The sequence below is a fragment of the Malaya genurostris genome, chromosome 3 (genome assembly GCF_030247185.1).
Source record: "Malaya genurostris strain Urasoe2022 chromosome 3, Malgen_1.1, whole genome shotgun sequence".
NCBI classification, from domain to species: Eukaryota; Metazoa; Arthropoda; class Insecta; order Diptera; family Culicidae; genus Malaya; species Malaya genurostris.
The window spans coordinates 264,259,164-264,278,070 of record NC_080572.1 but is presented as its reverse complement, the minus strand read 5'-3'; the positions used below and the strand labels follow the sequence as shown (position 1 = coordinate 264,278,070).

The following is an 18,907-nucleotide window of genomic DNA, read 5'->3' as shown; positions in this document are numbered from 1 at the left end:
AGAATTCCGTATGGGACCACGAGTCCTTTCATTTGAATCTAAGTTTATCAAAATCGGTTCAGCCATCTCCGAGAAAACCTAGTGAGATTATTTGACACATATACACACACACTCACGCACACACACACACACACACACACACACACACACACACACACACACACACACACACACAAACACATAAACAGACAGACAGACATTGCTCAGCTCGATGAACTTAGTCGAATGGTATATGACACTTGGCCCTCTGGGTCAATTTTCACTAGTCGGTTTTTCAAGTGATTGCATAACCTTTCTATATGAGAAAAGCAAAACCTGTTTTTATCCACCTAGTGTTCTAATGGTGCCTTTCTCATATTACTTATATTTTCAAAAACATAAATTTTTTCTAACTTGAATGAAAACAAAAACTTTCTTAGGGTATAAACTACCATCACCTTTTTGTAAACAATTATGTCAAGTTAATATAGATTTAAATGTGGCAACCCGTATAGCGTGCAACCAAATTGAACAAAGCACGCTGTGTACTAGGCGGTGATGTTTTGCATAATTTTGCATGACAGATTGAAAGTTATGACATTCATCGGCCTATGATTGTGGATCCGGAAGTGGGATCTGGATGAAACTATACAGTCTCTTTTAAGACACAGAGAGCTTGAATTTGAATCATGCTTTTCTTCAGTATTACCTATGCTTTCGTAAGCGGAAACCGGAGACTAGTAGTCCTTAAGTAGATTTATATATCCACCAACTAACAAGGTATGCCAACCAGCAAGTTTCATAAAAATTGGCACCTCATTTCGCCATCACTTTTGCAAAAATACCCTTATCGCACTGTAAAACCGGAACCGAACGTCAGATCTGGATAAACTTTTTGGAGACTTTTTAAAGAATTTCAAGACCTTTTATTTACATCTTAGTTTGTACAAACCGCTTGAGAAATTTCCAAGAAAATTGAGTGCGCATTTTCTTATAGATTTGCACATATTGCCTAGTAATTCCGGAACCAGAAGACGAATAAAGATAAAATTCTATAGCGATCAATGGAACCATAAGACCTTTCGTTTGGATCTATGTTTGTGGAAATTGGTCACGCAATCTCTGAGAAAAGTGAGTGACATTGTTTGGTGCATATTACCCCTTGATTCCGAAACCGAAAGTCGGATCGGGGTAAAATACAATTGCGATCTATGGGATCATAAGACCTTTCATTTGAATCTGAATTTGTTAAAATCGGTTCAGCCATCTCTGAGGAAATTCACAGGAATGTATAAATACACACACAGATATTTTGTGATCTCGGCGAACTGATTCGAATGGTATATGACACGCGGCCCTCCGGGCCTACGTTAAAAAGACGGTTGATGATCATGATTAAATTATAGACCAAACTGAAAAAGTTTGACGATTCACGCGTGATCTTTCATGAACAGTTCTGCCAAAAAGATACCAGCGAAAAAAATAATTCTTTAGTGCATTAACACAAGCCTAAAGCAAAACTTGAAAACAATTAATAATTTTATCGAATGAATCTTCAGTTCTCGGTAAAGCACAAGTACAATTGCTCATAGGACAGTCCTTCATTGAACGGTCCAACGGCCGACAAGCAAATCGTAATCAGTAGTACAGGCCTACTGTGATAATTGACAATTTCCGGTCTTTTACACTGCCAATGGTTTCGACGTCAATGTGGCAAACGGGTACCTCTCTGACAGTAGTAAATGCGACGGTTTTCGCGCGCGAATGAGGAATGGCCAAAGAACAAAAAGGGTTGCCTGACAAAAGAAGGGTTTAATTAAACGCCGAATGCACTATTTCATCAGAGGACAAAACGATACCACAACGGCAACTGACCTGTTCTCAACGGAAAATCATGACACCTACAGAAGGGTCTCGTATAACGCGGATCACCGGGGGCGTGAAGAGCGAATCCGCGATAAACGGGACACAGAGCACATGGGATTTCGATTGGTTGGGGCTGTGAACGATTATCTCACTTCGGTTGACAGATAGAGCTATACAATCTTCGGCAAACTTGTTGTAGATACTTTGACCAATAATTTAGTGTAGTTTGATAGACAATTAGTTGAGAAAATAGTCCGCCAGGGGCGCTTTGGAAAGAGCATGAAATAATTCATAAGTTTACAGTGGAAAAAAAACCGATTGAACATTAAATATCGCGAATATTTTAGCATCTGGAATCTTCAAACAACTTTTCGAGAGACTCAAAGATTATGACCAAGTTGAAAGTATATTTCGGAATCACTCCATCAGATGGAATTAGTGTGCTTGCTATGGTACAAATTTCAATATCAAAATTAAGCGCTAGTGCGAAAACTAAAATATTTAGAGCGATTTTGTCTTCTATAAAAATGTTCGGAATGTAGCGGAACATTATGGAAATCATATTAGTTAGCAACTTATCCACCCAGTGGCATTAGTGGGATCACAATTTTGCCAATGAAAATTGATTCTATAATATCTTGCAATTTGCAATTTGTTGAGATAGAATGTTGGTGTTTTCGAGAATAATGTTCCAGAGCTCAAAACAGACAAACAATAGTGTAAACAATAACTGTCTCCAATTGGTGGCGCTAGTGTGCAATTCATGGTTGAAAATTCATATTGACTCATTCAGACGGTTTCTTCGAGAAGTTGTTTTAGGGTTTCAATAACTATTAAATGATTGACTATACAGTTCGTATTGTATCTTCAAGGTGGTCTTCTGTAACTCAAAATCAGATTTGTTTACGAGAGTGATGTTATCAATCAGCTTTTCAAGAAGTTGATGAAGGATTGACAAATTGAAAACTGTTTTACTAGAAGAGGCTAGTAAGCTACTGGAGTATTAGGATGAATATCGACATCTGAAATCTGATGAAACAATATATGCAATATATTTTTGTTCGTGCTTTTTTCAACGCGGTTCTGGTGAGATAGGTGTCAACTAATTTTAATTAAAATATCACTTTTAGTGGCTACAAACACACAAAAACTCTCCGGAGACAGTACGGTTCCATACTATACTGTTTGTTTGTTTGTTTCATTTTATAAACGACTTCAACCGTTCATGATCATTCGCCAAATTTACTCAATTTATAAGAGTTTTCAAGAAATGTTGATGAATTGGTGTTTGTTATAAAATTAAATTGAAAAAAAAACCATAAATATCAGTTTTTATGTACTTGTCATTATAACTGGCAATACAAATAATCAAAAAAATTAAAATAAAGTTTGAGTTTCACTCTCTCAAGTTCCTCAGATTTCAGATGTCCATAGCTTATTCTTGCATAAACTCTAGTAGCTTACTAACGCCTTCTAAGAAAACACTTTTTGATTTGTCTATCCTCCTTCAATTTATTGAAAAACTGATCAATAACATCACTCTCGTAAACAACTCAGTTACTGAAGACTATCTTGTAGATACAATCAAGGATGGTTTTTATCGTATCAAAGAACGTTCACTGGCAACTCTTCAACGATTGAATCAGTGCCATCAAAGAGAAACGGAAATCATCGCAACAACAAACACCCGGCATGGCTCATTTAACATAGAATCGACACCAGTGCGAGAGCGAATTTCTCTCGATGACATTTCTGAGAATCAAAGATTAGCACGCTGCTGTGGGGATCCTCTCTGAAGCAACAAACGGTCGCTTATTCTCGTTTCGCGATCCGATTCTATACAGGCAGTTGACAATTGCGATAGAATCATTTTACTATTGCCGCTTATTCTAACTATGTGCATATAACCTTTGTATAAGTTGTGTCTATGAAAATGTCTGTGAATGCTCCACACAAGGGTTTTGGAATATTGCAACCTAGTATGAGAATCATCAAGTTGAATCATCGATTCGATTTTCTGCGATAATTGTCAACTTGCGATTCTCTCTTGGGAAATTCCACACAGCAACGATCATTATCAGACTTTAAATTTTTTTAAGGGCGTAAAATACTTAGAGTATGAAGTGGAGCGAAGAAATGTAGCAAAATTCTCTCAAGATTCATGCATTGAGAGACTCGAGTTCTTGTAGCATCTTCTACCGGATTGAAAATGTTTTATACAATAAAGATAGCAATATAGCAGCTTCTGTCAAATTTTCGGCAATCACCAACACTGGATACAATACGAACTGTTTAGGCAATCCTCTAATAGGTATTGAAACCCTAGAACAACTTGTCTAAGAAACCATCTGAATGAGTCAACTAGCGCCACCAATTGGAGAATTGCCACCAATTGGATTATTTTCAGATATTGTTTACACTATTTGATCTGTTTTGAGCTCCGAAACATTCTTTTCGAAAACACCAACATTCTATATCATCAGGGTTTGGACCATTCGGTATACAAGATCTTAACTAACATGGTTTTCATAATGTATACTTTGACATTCCTAACAACTTTCCAACAAAACAAACAACTCCATATCATAAAGTTTTTTGATAAGAGCATAACTCTGATAACTAAAATGTGTAGTCAAGCACTCAACTAATTGTCTGTCAAACTACACTTAATTGTTGGTCTAAGTATCTACAACAAGTTTGCCGAAGATTGTGTGGCTCTATCTATCGACCGAAGCCCCAATCAGTCGAAATCCCATTTGCTCTGGGTCCCGTTTATCGCGGTTCTCCGGCAATAACGAATCCGGCAACAACGAATACCGGCAAAACCGAATCCGCGTTGTACGGAACCCCACTGTAACTCCACACTGCGAGGTGTCCAAAGTTTGTGCTAAGAATTATCACACGACCAGCAACAAGAAAATTGTTTTTTTTTTGTCGGGAATACGACTTACTTTACTATGGGGCGTCTTATCAAAATGTATCCTCTGAGAGAGTGATACATTTTTGGTCGTGAATAGCTCTTGTTTTATATAACGTATCAACGTAATTTTTGCTAATTGCCTGCGCAGATGACCGATCAGGAAGTAAAGCAAGTGCATCATTCCGATTGGTTAAAGACCGGAGGTCAGTACCAGTTTCATGAGTTCAGCTTAGTATTGAATCAATTGCGAGACGTTCCCAAAACCAGAGCAGTTTCTCTGCAAAGAAGATCGATTGCATCACTCTGCTGCTTATCGCTTGCATTGGGGAAAAAATAACGAGAACTGGACAACGATGGGGAACATTATGCGAAAACATGGCTCCAAATGTTATCCGAAGAACAATAAATATTACTTCTTTGCAAATCGGAGACAAACAACATCAGTTTAATGCAAATCTAGAATAATTCGCACCAAACGAGTGCGAATAAAGTCGGCATTTAACTGAATCGCGTTCGAGAAAAATGTTCCGAACAGTGTTTAATATCGTAGAGAATTCCACAATTTGGCCCTTCTGAATGCCAGAAATGAACTTTGTACAGGATTACGATAGTTTCTATCACTGAAATATGAGAATACGAAAATTTTGAATCCATCAATCCTTACCTTTCCAAAAATCCAGATAACTCGTTACTTTCAGGATTCAGCAGATTCCGGAAGCCAATTCGAGTAAACTGAATGAATTCACCATGAACAACGATAGATCACTACCGGAAGCCAGTATAGCGTGATAAACACTTTCCGGTTCAGCCGGCTTGCGATTCAAAAAAAAAAAACAAAATAAAACTATCACAACACGACCACTTTCCGTATGCTTGACTTTGGCCGCTTAACAACACGAGGAAGTTCTCGTTTGCACCGGTTCAGCAGGTGGAACTTGTTCCACTCAAATTCTCACTAGCCTAGTCCTCGTTCAAACCACTTCAACTCCACATCCCGCAATCGGCACGGAAGCTTTTAACGGTTAGGGTTTTCGTTAATTTCCCACGGTCTTCTAATAACAATAACAATAATAATCAACACAGGATTTTTCCTTCCCGGAATCGCTATTCATTGTTCGAAAGCACGGCAAAAGCATGAAAGTTTTTTGTTCGGTTTTTCCCTTATGTGAACTTTGTGCTATCATCCGAAACCGCAGGTGATGCTGAAATATTGAATCCCCTGTTTCAAGTATTTGGGAAATGTTTTCTCATCCACTTATGTCCCATATTTTAGCAAACTTTTTCCCGCTGAATCATTACGAAAGTGCACTTTCCGGAATCTTACAACTCTTCCTTGCCACGGTGCCTTTTGTCTTCCTAGTTCGGTGCTTTCAACAGAATTCTTTTAAAGTTGCTACCGTTCTCCATCAACGCTAACGGGACGGGAAACGGCAAAGCTCGAAAGGAGAGTACAATGCAAACTCGTCACATCATCACTTATTCACTAGTGTAGCCACTTGGGAGCTCACTGTCAACAGCTGGGGATCGGAGGTTCGCTTTTCGCATCTAACGGAAAACCACCGCCACCGTTGCGTTGTGCGGCAAGCCTGTGGGTAGGCTTTTGTGTCTAGCGAGACTCCCTCAGCATCACGCCCGCTTCCTAAGCTACGGTTTGAGCCAAATCTCCAAAGGCTCTAAGGATGTCCTCGGCTAAGTTAAGACGACTATTTCATCACATTACACACACTCACGATACTCTCTACGCACGGAAAAGTACAACAAAAAAATATAACGCCTCACACAGCCTCACACGCACCCGATCCTAATGATACAACGCAAAACACTCGCTCCTGATGATGTTTTGATTGGTCTGTCTGTATCCTACGGTTCCGAAAGTATACTTTCCCGACGAAAACCGTCGCCTTCCATCAACGAGTATTTAATAACAGTGATATCGTGTTCTGTTCAGTTTGTCGTTTCTGTTCGCTCGATAGTCCTACGGCATATCCGGGTTTCCAACAACCGTAATCAATCCAAGACCTCGAAATCACAGCACTATCAACTCTCGCAGCAGCACCACCACGTCCTTCGTTTACGTTCTTATCACCACGGATCTCTCCCTGCCTGAGGAGTCGAGCACAAACAACGGGATTCAACACAAAACTGAGCTGAACACCAGCAGACCGCTGGAACAGGACCCGACACGGTTTTCTTTTTTTCAGCTTCCGGCAGTACGTTGCGAACGCATCGAAAGCAACACCCTTACTGAAGAAGCTTTGGCTGAGCTGGCTGGTATTCACCAGTCGGGATGACAAAGTGTGCCGTTCCAGCTAGCAGCAGGTTTATCTGCTGGAATGAAGGAGCCGTTCGTAAAACAACAACAACAACAACAAAAACATGAAACACGCGTACGAAACGAATCTCGTTGGGAGCCGCCAGAGCAGCGTGTCTTATCGTTCGTTACGTTCCTCCTAACAAACGCCGTCGTGAGAGCTGAGCGAATTGAGACACTGTGGCACTGATGATGACTCTCAGCTGTCGGGCGACCGGCGGAAACAGAGAGTAATTTTCCCCAGAGAAATTAGCGAGCGGAAAATTCGGCTCGGAGAAGAAGAAGTCTCTATTGATTTTTAGACTCGATTGATAGGTGAGAGGGAATGGACGGTGGTGGTGGTGATGGTCGTGGTGTTGCAGAAATCGACTAGTTTGCCGATCCCGTTCCAAGTTTCACCGCCGTCGTTTGGTTCGGTAGCACATCTTGTAATGCATTTTTGTGTTTGCGCATGGTACTTTGTTGGTTACTTGATGGACATGGCTTGTGTTAGGGGTTGTTCATATATCACGTTGGCTGGGAAATTGTGGTTGGTGATCTAGATTCCCCAGTGTAATAGTAATGTAGTTGAGCAACCCGTAACACCAAAAGCGTCGTCTGGTGAAAAATGGGTGCGTAAATGCTGCTAAAATATATGTATAAAGTTGCCTCAACATCCGACTATGTATTTTAGCAGGCTCTGGTGGAACCCACACTGTCTGCGTTTGTCTCATCCACGAAAATATAAATTTAATGGCGTTCGGTAATTAGTGCACATTGGCTCATACATAGGAAAATTCGACAAAATTTATTTCAATTTGAATTAATCGTGTTTTTTTCCAGATTGTATATCTAATCGTGTTTCTTTTTTGTATTTTAGGAGGTCAGTTGGTCACATTGATGTGAACTGAAAACTGTCATGTGGATCACTATGAAGATATTTTGCTACTATCACTATGTGAAAATCCTTAAGAAGATTGTAACTTTGGAAAATTCAAAACATGTCCGACTAATGAACACTTCCAAAAGCAAATTCTTGATGCGTTGAAAAAAAAAAATAATGTTCATAAAATCACTCATTAAAAGTGGGTAACAAAATCAAAAACAGTTTTAAGATGAGCTGAGCTGAAGTAGATCGCCCGTAGTTGCACTTCGTGATTGAGCGAATGAGTGGAAATGTACAATGAACAAAGACAATGAAGCTCGGGAGAAGCAAATCATTTTCACTGTACATACCCACTCACTCCTAACTTTTGCGTGAATACGACTTACTTTACTATGGGGCGCTTTTTAAAAATTAGCCATATGGAAGGATGGGCAGAACTTGATCGTGAATATCTCGACTTGTATTAATGGCAGTAACATAATTATTTCACTATTTCATCAAAAATATGATCAGGAATTTATAATAATATTTTGAACAGTGTGAGATAACCACAAACAACTCGAAAATTAAGTTTTCTCAAAACAACGCATGGATGAAAGCAGACGTCGCACAGTGATGCCTCTCCATACAAAAGTTGGCAAAAACCATAAATACGTCGATAAACGTCAGCTGGATGATTTTTTATTAATAATTTGAGGTCTTTGAATATATTTCCATCTTGATAACGTATGAAAAAATATTCGATCCACCTGAAAGTGACATGATGCACCATTCGGTTATGGACTGGAAAATGACGACTTTTTTAAATAAATTAACTTGTGTATTTTTATTTATTTCGTGATTGATTAGGAGCTTCAACTAATATTTAAAATAATGATTAAACCTGTGTGGAAAAGGTATACACAGAGAAAGAAAGACTTTTTCTTATATCTTGAAAATATCAATTTTCTCCAGAAGGGCTTATTTTATTATTTTTATTGTCTAATATGCTGTAACATACAACTGATGTACTTTATTGCACTATGATTGAAGATGGGAGAGTAACAATCAAAAAAGTGTTGTTTTTTTTTTGTTTTAACAAAAATTCTAATTTTTGGAAAATGCTCTGCATTTTGCATTTTTTAAGTTTTTCGACTTTATGAAAGAACACAAACACAAGTACAAAATAAAATTTGGTTGAATAGTACCGCTTTACTAATAATAGTGAATTTTTATTATGTTAAAGTATCTTATTAAACTATCTAAAATGAAAAATGACAAAAAAAGTGCATTAAGTGGTTTTCGTGGTTCAAATTTGGAAATTTATATATGGACTACAAGAAAGTTCCAGAGAACAGAAAAAGTGCATGTGGTGGGATGAACTGGGCGCTATTTATTATGAGCTACTCGAATGCGTTTGGACAGAGCATTCCATGAAAAGCGGACGCAATATGAAGATCTTCAAAGCATAGTATTTTTTCTTCATGACTGCAAAGATACTCTCACTAAAAAAATAATAAAATAATTTATTCCAACGTCTGATATAGATTCATATAACGACATTTATATAGGTGTTTTATGTTATGTATGTTATAAATATTCTGATTTCACTTATCATAAAGCCGTTTTTTAAATTTTTACTGACACCGACTTCAGTTACAAAAGCCCTTGTATCTGTGATTTTTATTCTCGTCCCCACAAATTATTGAAAATAACCTTTAAGGTGCAGAAATGTGCAGAATCGCATAGTGGTTTCTGAAAAGTAGAGAAAAAATGCTATAAAATCAAATACTATTGAACAGTGGCAGCCCTTTCCTACCTATATAAAACTCTAATCGCAAAACATCGTCATTGCGCCATATATTTTGTATGGAAGGATGAAAAGAAAGTTTACACTACCCTACCTTTGAGAGGATATGGAGAAATTATTTCTTATTTAAAAATTTTTATACTTTAAACTATAATTCTTCACTTATCTGAGAATTCAAAAAAATTAATACAGTGCAGGAAAAAAATAAATTTATTTTTTGGAACATGGATCAAGAAGTCCCGAGACTAACAATGGAAACAACATTTTTTTTGCAAGTTTTTTTTTTATTCATCAACATAACCACCTTTTAGGGTGATACAATGGTTCCAACGTTTTTCCAATTTTTCGATACCATGTTTATAAAAAAATTTGTCTTTCGCTTCAAAATAAGCTTCAGTTTCAGCGATGACCTCCTCATTTGAGCCAAATCTTTTTCCCTGGAGCTTTTTTTTTAAGATCAGCAAAGAGCCAGTAGTCACTGGGGGCTAAATCTGGCGAGTATGGGGGTGGGGAAGCAGATCAAAGCCCAATTCGTTCAATTTCGCCATTGTTTTCATCGACTTGTGGCAGGTTGCATTATCTTGATGAAAAAGGGTTTTTTTCTTTGCATGTGCGGTCGTTTTTTTTTTGCGATTTCCCCCTTCAAACGCACCAAAAAGTCAATATAATAATCACTATTGATCGATTTACCTTTTTCGAGGTAGTCAATGAAAATCACACCATGCGTATCCCAAAAAACTGACGCCATGACTTTGCCAGCTGACTGCTGCGTTTTCGGACGCTTCGGACGGCTTTCGCCAGCTGTGCGCCACTCAGATGACTGCCGCTTCGACTCTGGAGTGTAGTGATGTATCCATGTTTCGTCCATGGTCACGTAACGAAGCAAGAAATCTATTGTGATGCGAGTAAATAGCGATAACCTGCTTTCTGATCATCGACTCGTTGCTGTTTTTGTTCCATCGAAAGCAATCGCGGCACCCACTTGGAAAAAACCTTTTTCATGTTCAATTTTTCATGAAGGATAGTAAATACACTTCCATATGATATCTGTGTCATCTCAGCAATCTCACGGAGCTTCACTTTACGATCTTTCATTATAATTTTTGTCACTTCACTCACATTTTCCGGTGTAACGGCTTCCACAGGTCTACCCGAGCGTTCCGCGACATTTGTGTCGGTACGACCACGTTTAAACTCGGCGAACCACCGACAAATCGTGGCTTTTGATGGACAAGAGTCCGGATAACAGTTTTCAATCCATTGTTTCGCTTGCACGGTATTTTTACCCATTTAAAAACAATGTTTTATCAAAACACGAAAGGTGAAATTTATGAGAGACCGATTGCTTTCAACGAATTCTATAGCGCGTCTCGCCAAAGAACACTTGCCAGCTGGCAAGCTTCTTGGGATAAAGATGATCTGGGTCGGTGGATGCACTCAATTATTCCTAAAATATCGACAAAGGCATGGCATGGGACTGGATGTGAGTAGAGATTTCATTCGTGTGATGTCCAGACTCATGTCCAATCACTACACGTTAGATGCACATCTCCTTCGAATTGGACTTTCCGAGACTAATCATTGTGCTTGCGGCGAAGGTTACCGCGATATTGACCATGTTGTTTGGACATGCGTGGAGTTTCGTGATGTCAGATCTCAACTAATAAATTCCTTGCGTACCCAAGGTAGACTATCCAATGTCCCAGTTCGCGACATTCTTGCTTGTCGTGACCTTCCATACATGAAACTTCTTTATCATTTCATTAAATCCATTGGAGTTCCAATTTAAATTTTATTTTATGTTAAACTGTTTTCTCTTCCATGAGTTCAACCAATAGCCAACTATAGGATATTGAATATAAGTGGTGAACTGATACAAACAATCCTGAAATAGTTATAAGATCATGTACAAAATAAATGTATTTTATTTAATGTAATTTAAAATAGCAACTCGCTTGATAAAAACAGTGTTTAGATTAACTAATGAGTACCAACATACTAATATGATATTCGAAATGTATTAGGTTTAAACTACTATGTATTGTGGATGCCACGGCGAAGAAAAACTTATGTATATTGCCTATGAAATAAACGTATTTATGAAAAAAAAAAAAAAACACGAAACTCGGTTTTTGCCATTTTTTAAACAAACTACAAAACGACTTTACTCCAACCTCGAAAACTCAGCTGTTTCTCGTCGGATCGACTTAAAATTTTGACCCGTTTCAAGCAAAGGTTAGTACTCTAGAAAGACGTGGTTACTGGTTTACTACGAGCACCATCTCTGCTTTAGTCTCGGGACTTATTGATCCATGTGTTAGAATCTCGGCAAACTTTGTATCATCATTAAATTTGTATTTCTAGTATTATAATTGCCAGTGTATATTTATTTCTTGTTTTCCGCATAGACTAGTTGCGTCCACTACAAAGGGGCTCCAAATCGAAGCTTTTTGATATTTCCTTCTCATTCTTTTATAGCAACACAACAAGATTTTCTCTATAGAAACGCTAATGCACAAATATCTAATAACACAACTTATCGAATATCTAATCATTTGAGACTTTGCCGAAAATTACGCGTTCGTGATTTAAAATGCAATCGCAGGTTTTCAATTTCGCAGGAATACCGACCAGGCCACAGTTTTTTCCTATTGTCATATATTTCAAACCTTTGTCGTCCCTATCGTTTGCCCGATAATGATATATGACATAATTAAATCCTGTAACATAACCTGTTAGGAAAACTGTTTTCTTCCTCAAAATACCCCTAATGCAACATGTGGAAGGTTGACAGGGAAAATAATAACCTAGCATGAGACAAAATTTCGTTGAATTCTAAAATTGGTTTTTTTTCTGTAAATCGACTTTCCTTTAATTGTCCTTTAATTATAGGATTCGAATAGACGAATTTCACGTCACATCGTATTCGGATTTGGCAGCACTTTCTCAGTTTTGAATAAAACTTTTTGGAAATATAGACTTAGTCACACATTAGTCATATACCATTCGACTCAGCTCGACGAACTTAGCAAATGTCTGTGTGTGTATGTATGTACGTGTGCATGTGTGTGTGTGTGACAAATATTGTCACTCGCCTTTCCCGGAGATGGCTTCATCGATTTTCACTAACTTAGATTCAAATGAAAGGTCCTAAGATACCGTAAGAATTTCCAATTTTCATTCGGCTTAAACCCCTACTTCCGGAGGTAGAGTGCTTAGTGTAAAATGAGCGACCTCTTTTTTCATGAGCTACCTCTTTATATTTGCTAGTTATTTTTTCTAGTTTGCCGACCATGAAAGTCTGATAATTTGATAATCCCATGAAAGATCTGCTGAATTTTATTCAAGTCCGACTACCGGTACATTTTTTTATTTTCAAAATTCAAATCTTCATAGAGAATTGTAAATAAATTTGTATATAATACGGTACAGAAATCTTCAAAACTATTTTCTAATTTTTTTTTAAATTGTAGTATTTCGGGAAATTTCTGCTGTACTATACAGGAGAAAATGACGATGAGAAAGGCATCATTACACCACTAGGTGTATTAAAACAGGTTTTTTTTTTAGTATTTTTACTCAAAAATTTGTGAATTTGTTGAAAATCGCTTTGTAAGATTTGTCGTTTTACCACTATAGCAAATTTGCAAAACAAAAAGCTAAAATAGTTTAGCTCTTTCCAAAAGACAGTCTAGATCAATGTTGCAAGAACAGAGTACGTAAAGTGGATTTTTGTTACAAAGTCCACACCTCCAGAAAGATTCATTCAAATCTGAAAGGATGCTACCGATGTTTATTCGAGTTGACACGAAATTTGTCTATCGGATGGAAAATGTGACTACATTTTGGAAGTTAATTAATGAAAACATAAAATTTACAGTTTGCTAAAGTAACTTAACTAGAAAACATCTATTTTGCTGTATGACGCGTAACGATGCATTTTTTACCTTTTTTATTATATATAAAAAATAGGTATAGAATTCGCTCAAACTTTCGAAAATTTTTCCGAGGCCCGGAGGGCCGAATGACATATACCAATCGATTCAGCTCGACGAACTGAGCAAATGTCTGTGTGTGTGTATGTGTGTGTGTCTGTATGTGTGTTGTCAACTAAGAGGTCGAGATCTCAGAGATGGCTAAATCGATTTTGATCAAACTAGTCGCAAATGAAAGGTCTCCCCGTCACCCAAAACGCTATTGAATGGTTTTGAGATCAGATCAGATGTTTACTTTTTGAGTTATTCGAAGTTTTATGTCAAAATTTTCAGTTTTTTGTCAGTATGTGTCACAATTGACCTTGAAAACAGAATATGTTTTCAGACTTAGATTCCGCACGGTAATAGCTATACAACAAGCCATAGAGTGTTGAAATCCGTCCATTTTTAACGGAGATATCGAAATTTTTGTGTAAGCGACTTTTCTCCCATATTCCAGCAGTAGGAGTTTTGAGCGCTGTATGACAAAGCAATGATTGGGAGCAACGGAAAACACGATTTTTTATTCTGTTACATACAATTGTTTTTTTTTAAGTACCAAAAAGACTGTGTACAGCATCCTTTTTCATGACAATTTGCCTCGGACCGATTTTAGCACGGCTCGTTTTTGGCAACACAATCGTTCGAATATGACATATATAAACCAGATGATGGCAGAATTTTTTTTAATTATATTGTTTTAAACTACTTACAGCAATAAATGCTGGAAGAACATAACACCCATATACCATTCGAATCAGTTCGTCGAGATCAGCAAATGCGTGTGTGACAAATAATTTCACTCAATTTTCTCTCAAAATTTCTTTTCTACAAATTCAGATTCATACGAAAATTCGTATGCTCCCAAACAAAGTTCTTGAATTATGTTTGGTTCCGACCTCTGGTTCCGGAACTACAGGATGATATATGAAACGAAATCAAAATTGTGTAACTCATTCTTCTCGTAGATGGCTGAACCGATCTAAGATTCAAATGAAATCTAAGAATCATCTAAGATGCAAATGAAAAGTTTCAAGATTCTTTAAAACATCTTGCTCTTCAGTCAGATCCAACTTCCGGTTTCGGGGATACAGGGTGATTAGTTTAAAAATGTTTATTCCACATAAATTAATCAGGTTTATCGGGTTAGCAGATTTGGATAGTCGATAAAAAAAAATTAACTTTTTTCAGTTTTAGTGGTATTCAGTTGTCGATTCAGAAGGCACCTAAAAATTTAATTCGTGCTATGATTTCTCAAAGATGTCTTCACTGATTTTCAAATATTTTGAAACAAATGTAAACTATACAGCTATTCAGGTGAATTTATCTGACTTTGGCCATACCGATTTTAGAATTCCGGTTCCAGTATAAAATCGTTTCTCAAAGCTCAATCGTTTTCTCAAAAAAGCCTAATCAAATTTCAGAAACAAAAATTCAAATTTAAATAAACTTATATACAAAATTAATAAATTTTATACATACATACAAAAATTAATTAATTTATGCAATTATGACTTCCGGTTCTCGAATTACATGATGATGAGTTTTTAAAATTCAAACCGATATAGAAGATGACAATCCCGAAAAGCTTCAAAGTTAGACTCAAAACTGTTGTAATTTATTCGTCATATGGCCATACGAATCGGTTTGGGTTATGCTGGTTCCTGAATACCGGCTCTGGAAGTACCTTAAATTACCGTAAACTCTAAAGTGGAACTTACATATCATGGCATGTTTAATCGATTATCACACTTCTAGATTTAAATTCGATTGTATTTGCAGTTTCGACATTACAGAGTAATGAGTGATTACAATCTCAAATTGTCGCTTAAAACGACGGTCATTAAAATAATGTAATGAAAACTTAAACACCGAAGAATATTCATGCAAAAAACACATGCGGATTGATAAAAAAAGGTATCATCTCACTGCTAGGTGGATTAATCACGTTTTTTTTTGAAAATTCATTAAATTTCATAAATAAATTGTTTCTAAAAAAAATCGGACAGTGTAAAAAATGGAACTAATTTTTTCCGTTTTTTTAAATTGGAATATATAACTGTAGCATCACTGAATTGACTGTAAAAAATTGGCGATGGAGAAATGAACAGGTTCGGAGTTACGACTTCCAAAGTAAAATGGGATTCAGTATGTAAATACAACACATTTATCAGTTGATTATTCATTACATTGTTTTATTTCATTTACACTTTTCAATTTTGTGGCTGGAATTCAACATTTATTCAAAACTTGCAATTTCAACTTAACTCCAACTCCGTCGAATCGAAGTGGAATGCATGTGTGCTTGCTATTTTTTGAGTGCATCCACCGACCCAGATCATCTTTATCCTAAGAAGCTTGCCAGCTGGCAATCGGTCTCTCATAAATTTCATCCTCAACAGCACCACGTTTGGCTAAAATATCGGCTCTTTCATTGCCTGGAATGGAGTAATCAGCCGGGACCGAAATTATTGTGATTTGATAATTATTATTCAATATGTCGTAAAATCTGGTATAATCCCCAAAAAAAATTTCTTTTGAAAAAATCAACTTTGGAAGAACCGCGTAACTTCCGAAAATTGTTTGATACCAAATGTCTAAGAAATGCATGAAACGTCCAGATCTCATATAAACTCAAAAAAAATTTTGTTTGAAAAAAAAATCGACTTTGGAATTTGAAGAAATTTTAAAAGTCGAAATCTGATTAGATTAGATTAGAGAAAAAGAAAAGTCGAAATCTGATGCAATTTGAAAAAATTTTTTTTGTGAAAATTCAGTGTCAGGAGTTGAATTTCGAGATAACACCAGATCTCGACGTTTCATGCATTTCTAAAACAAAACAAGAAAAACGCGTAACTTCGGAAATTTACATTAAAATAATCTGCGTAAAAAAAACGCGTAGCTTAGGAAACCCGCATCAAACATGACCTCAAAGTTTGGGTGTTGGTTTTCGTTTTCCTTATCGCGTGTACGAAATCGAGCATCACACACACACACTACGTGCTTCGTTCGTAGAAGCGGTGTTGTGTTTTCTTCTTCCGTACCACCGTATGTACGTACGACACAAAATCTCGACGTTTCATGCAATTCTAAGACGTTTGACATCAAATACTCCCCCAACCCCTATTGTGATTTTTCAAGATCGACAATTTTCAAACCTTAACCGTCGGGCAGCACCTCTTACCCATATCCGATTTAGTTCAAATTTAGCATGAGGACTTTTTTCGAGGTGCTTAAACTTTTGAACACTAGCGCTTTACGGAATTACAGGTGATCCAAAAATATTGGCACCCTTATATACATTAGAGCGATAAAAACTACGTGTTTTGTCGATTACGTCACTAATATCATTATATCTCCGGAACCAAAAGTCACAGCCATTTGATCTTTGAACTTGATCAATGGCCCGACAGTAGCTTTCAAACAAGCATATGTTTGGTAAAATCGGTTCAGCCATCTTTGAGAAAATTGAGCGCGTATAAATATCTTCGAAAAGTGCACACACACAGACATTTTGCCTACTCTACGAATTGAGTCGAATGGTATATGACTAATTAGAAACTATTTAGCAACAAATTATTCACCTATTTGCCTTATCACCGGGGATGGGTGATTCGCTAAGTTTATGTTCATGAGTCCCGTTTCTATGCAAATTTTCATTTATGCTTTTCCATTCATCATTTTTTTTCAAATCTTCGTCCTCTTTTGGCAATAAAGCTTGCTTCACTTAGAATTGGAAGAAACTTTTGCTCATATTGTGTCGCTCCTGGTGGACGCAATTGGAAGTTCTTGGCGCTCACGTGTCGAGAATTTTGTCAGCTTCACGTATAATTTTTGACATTCCGCAAATCGACTGGACTTTGTAAACAATCAACATTAAAGGCGAAAGAAGGGAAAAGTTGTGCACAGTTATTTGGAAAATCCATTGTGGTCTGCATCTAGGCTAACTAAACAGCTGAAATTGCCCAAAAATACCGAATGGCGCGTTATCAAACGGTATAAGAAAACATTGACGACGATTCGGAAGCCTCAAGCCAATCGTCGGAACTGGAACTGTCGACCGGAAACTGCGTGGTAAGATTTTGAAGACGATTAAGAGGAATCCTAATCTGTCGGACCGTGATTTGGCCATAAAATTCGGTGCTGCCCCTAGTACCGTAAGGAGAACTCGACTCCGGGAAGGAATCAAGTCGTATCGAGCTAGCAAACAGCCAAATCAGACCATAAAACAGAATAGCGTGGTCAAAATTCGTGCTCGGAAACTATATGACCAGGTGCTGACCAAGTTCGACGGGTGTCTTCTGATGGACGATGAAACCTATGTCAAGGCTGACTTCGGGCAAATCCCAGGTCAAAAATTTTACTTAGCAACGGCTCTGACATCGGAGCTATACCCAAAAAGGGTCTCCAAAAACGTATTTTGCCGTTCATTCGATCCCACGACCATCCCGTAATGTTTTGGCCAGATTTGGCAAGCTGTCATTACAGCAAAGTCGTTCGAGTTCAAGTATGCAGAGAAAGGAGTCCAGTTTGTTCCGAAAAACCTTAATCCACTCAACTGTCCTCAGTTCCGCCCTATTGAGAAATACTGGGCAATCATGAAGAGGAGACTCAAGGGAAAGGTTGTCAAAGACATCAATCAGATGACGACCTGGTGGAATAAGATAGCTAAAACGATGGACTAAGAAGGTTTGCGCCGCCTAATGAGCCGTGTTACAGAAAAAATTCGAGAATTCCTTCGAAACCGTGACGAATAATTTTATCCGTTTTCCTTAAAAGTATGAAGAAAACGCTACATTTTTATAAAAAACGTGATTAATCCGTCTAGCAGTGAGATGATACCTTTTTTTTATCAATACGCATGTGTTTTTGCATGGATATTCTTAAGTGTTTTAGTTCTCATGACATTATTTTAATTATCGTCGTTTTGAACGGCAAATCGAGATTTTAATCATTCATTACCCTGTAATGCCGAAACTGCAAAACATATCGAATTTCAATCTTAGCGTGTGACAATCGATTGAACATTCCATGAGATGTCGAAGTAAGTTCCACTTTAGAGTTTTTCGTCATTATTTATGGTACTTCCAGAGCCGGTATTCAGGAATTAGCATAGCCCAAAATGATTCGAATGGCCATAAATTATTACGCCAAACAATTTACATGAAATTTATAAATTCATCATCTGTAATTCCAGAATCGG

The 18,907-nt window shown here is 37.3% G+C and overlaps 1 protein-coding gene across 2 annotated transcripts in view; it reads right to left on the bottom strand.

Moving 5' to 3' along the window:
• Positions 1 to 7,012, bottom strand: part of LOC131435963 (5-hydroxytryptamine receptor-like) — a 494,311-nt gene extending 487,299 nt beyond the window's left edge. For both annotated transcript variants that reach the window (XM_058604276.1, XM_058604277.1), the window contains exon 1: positions 5,430 to 7,012. The gene's annotated coding sequence lies outside the window, so the exon portion shown is untranslated. The remainder of the gene's footprint in view (positions 1 to 5,429) is intronic.
• Between the last annotated feature and the right edge of the window lie 11,895 nt (positions 7,013 to 18,907).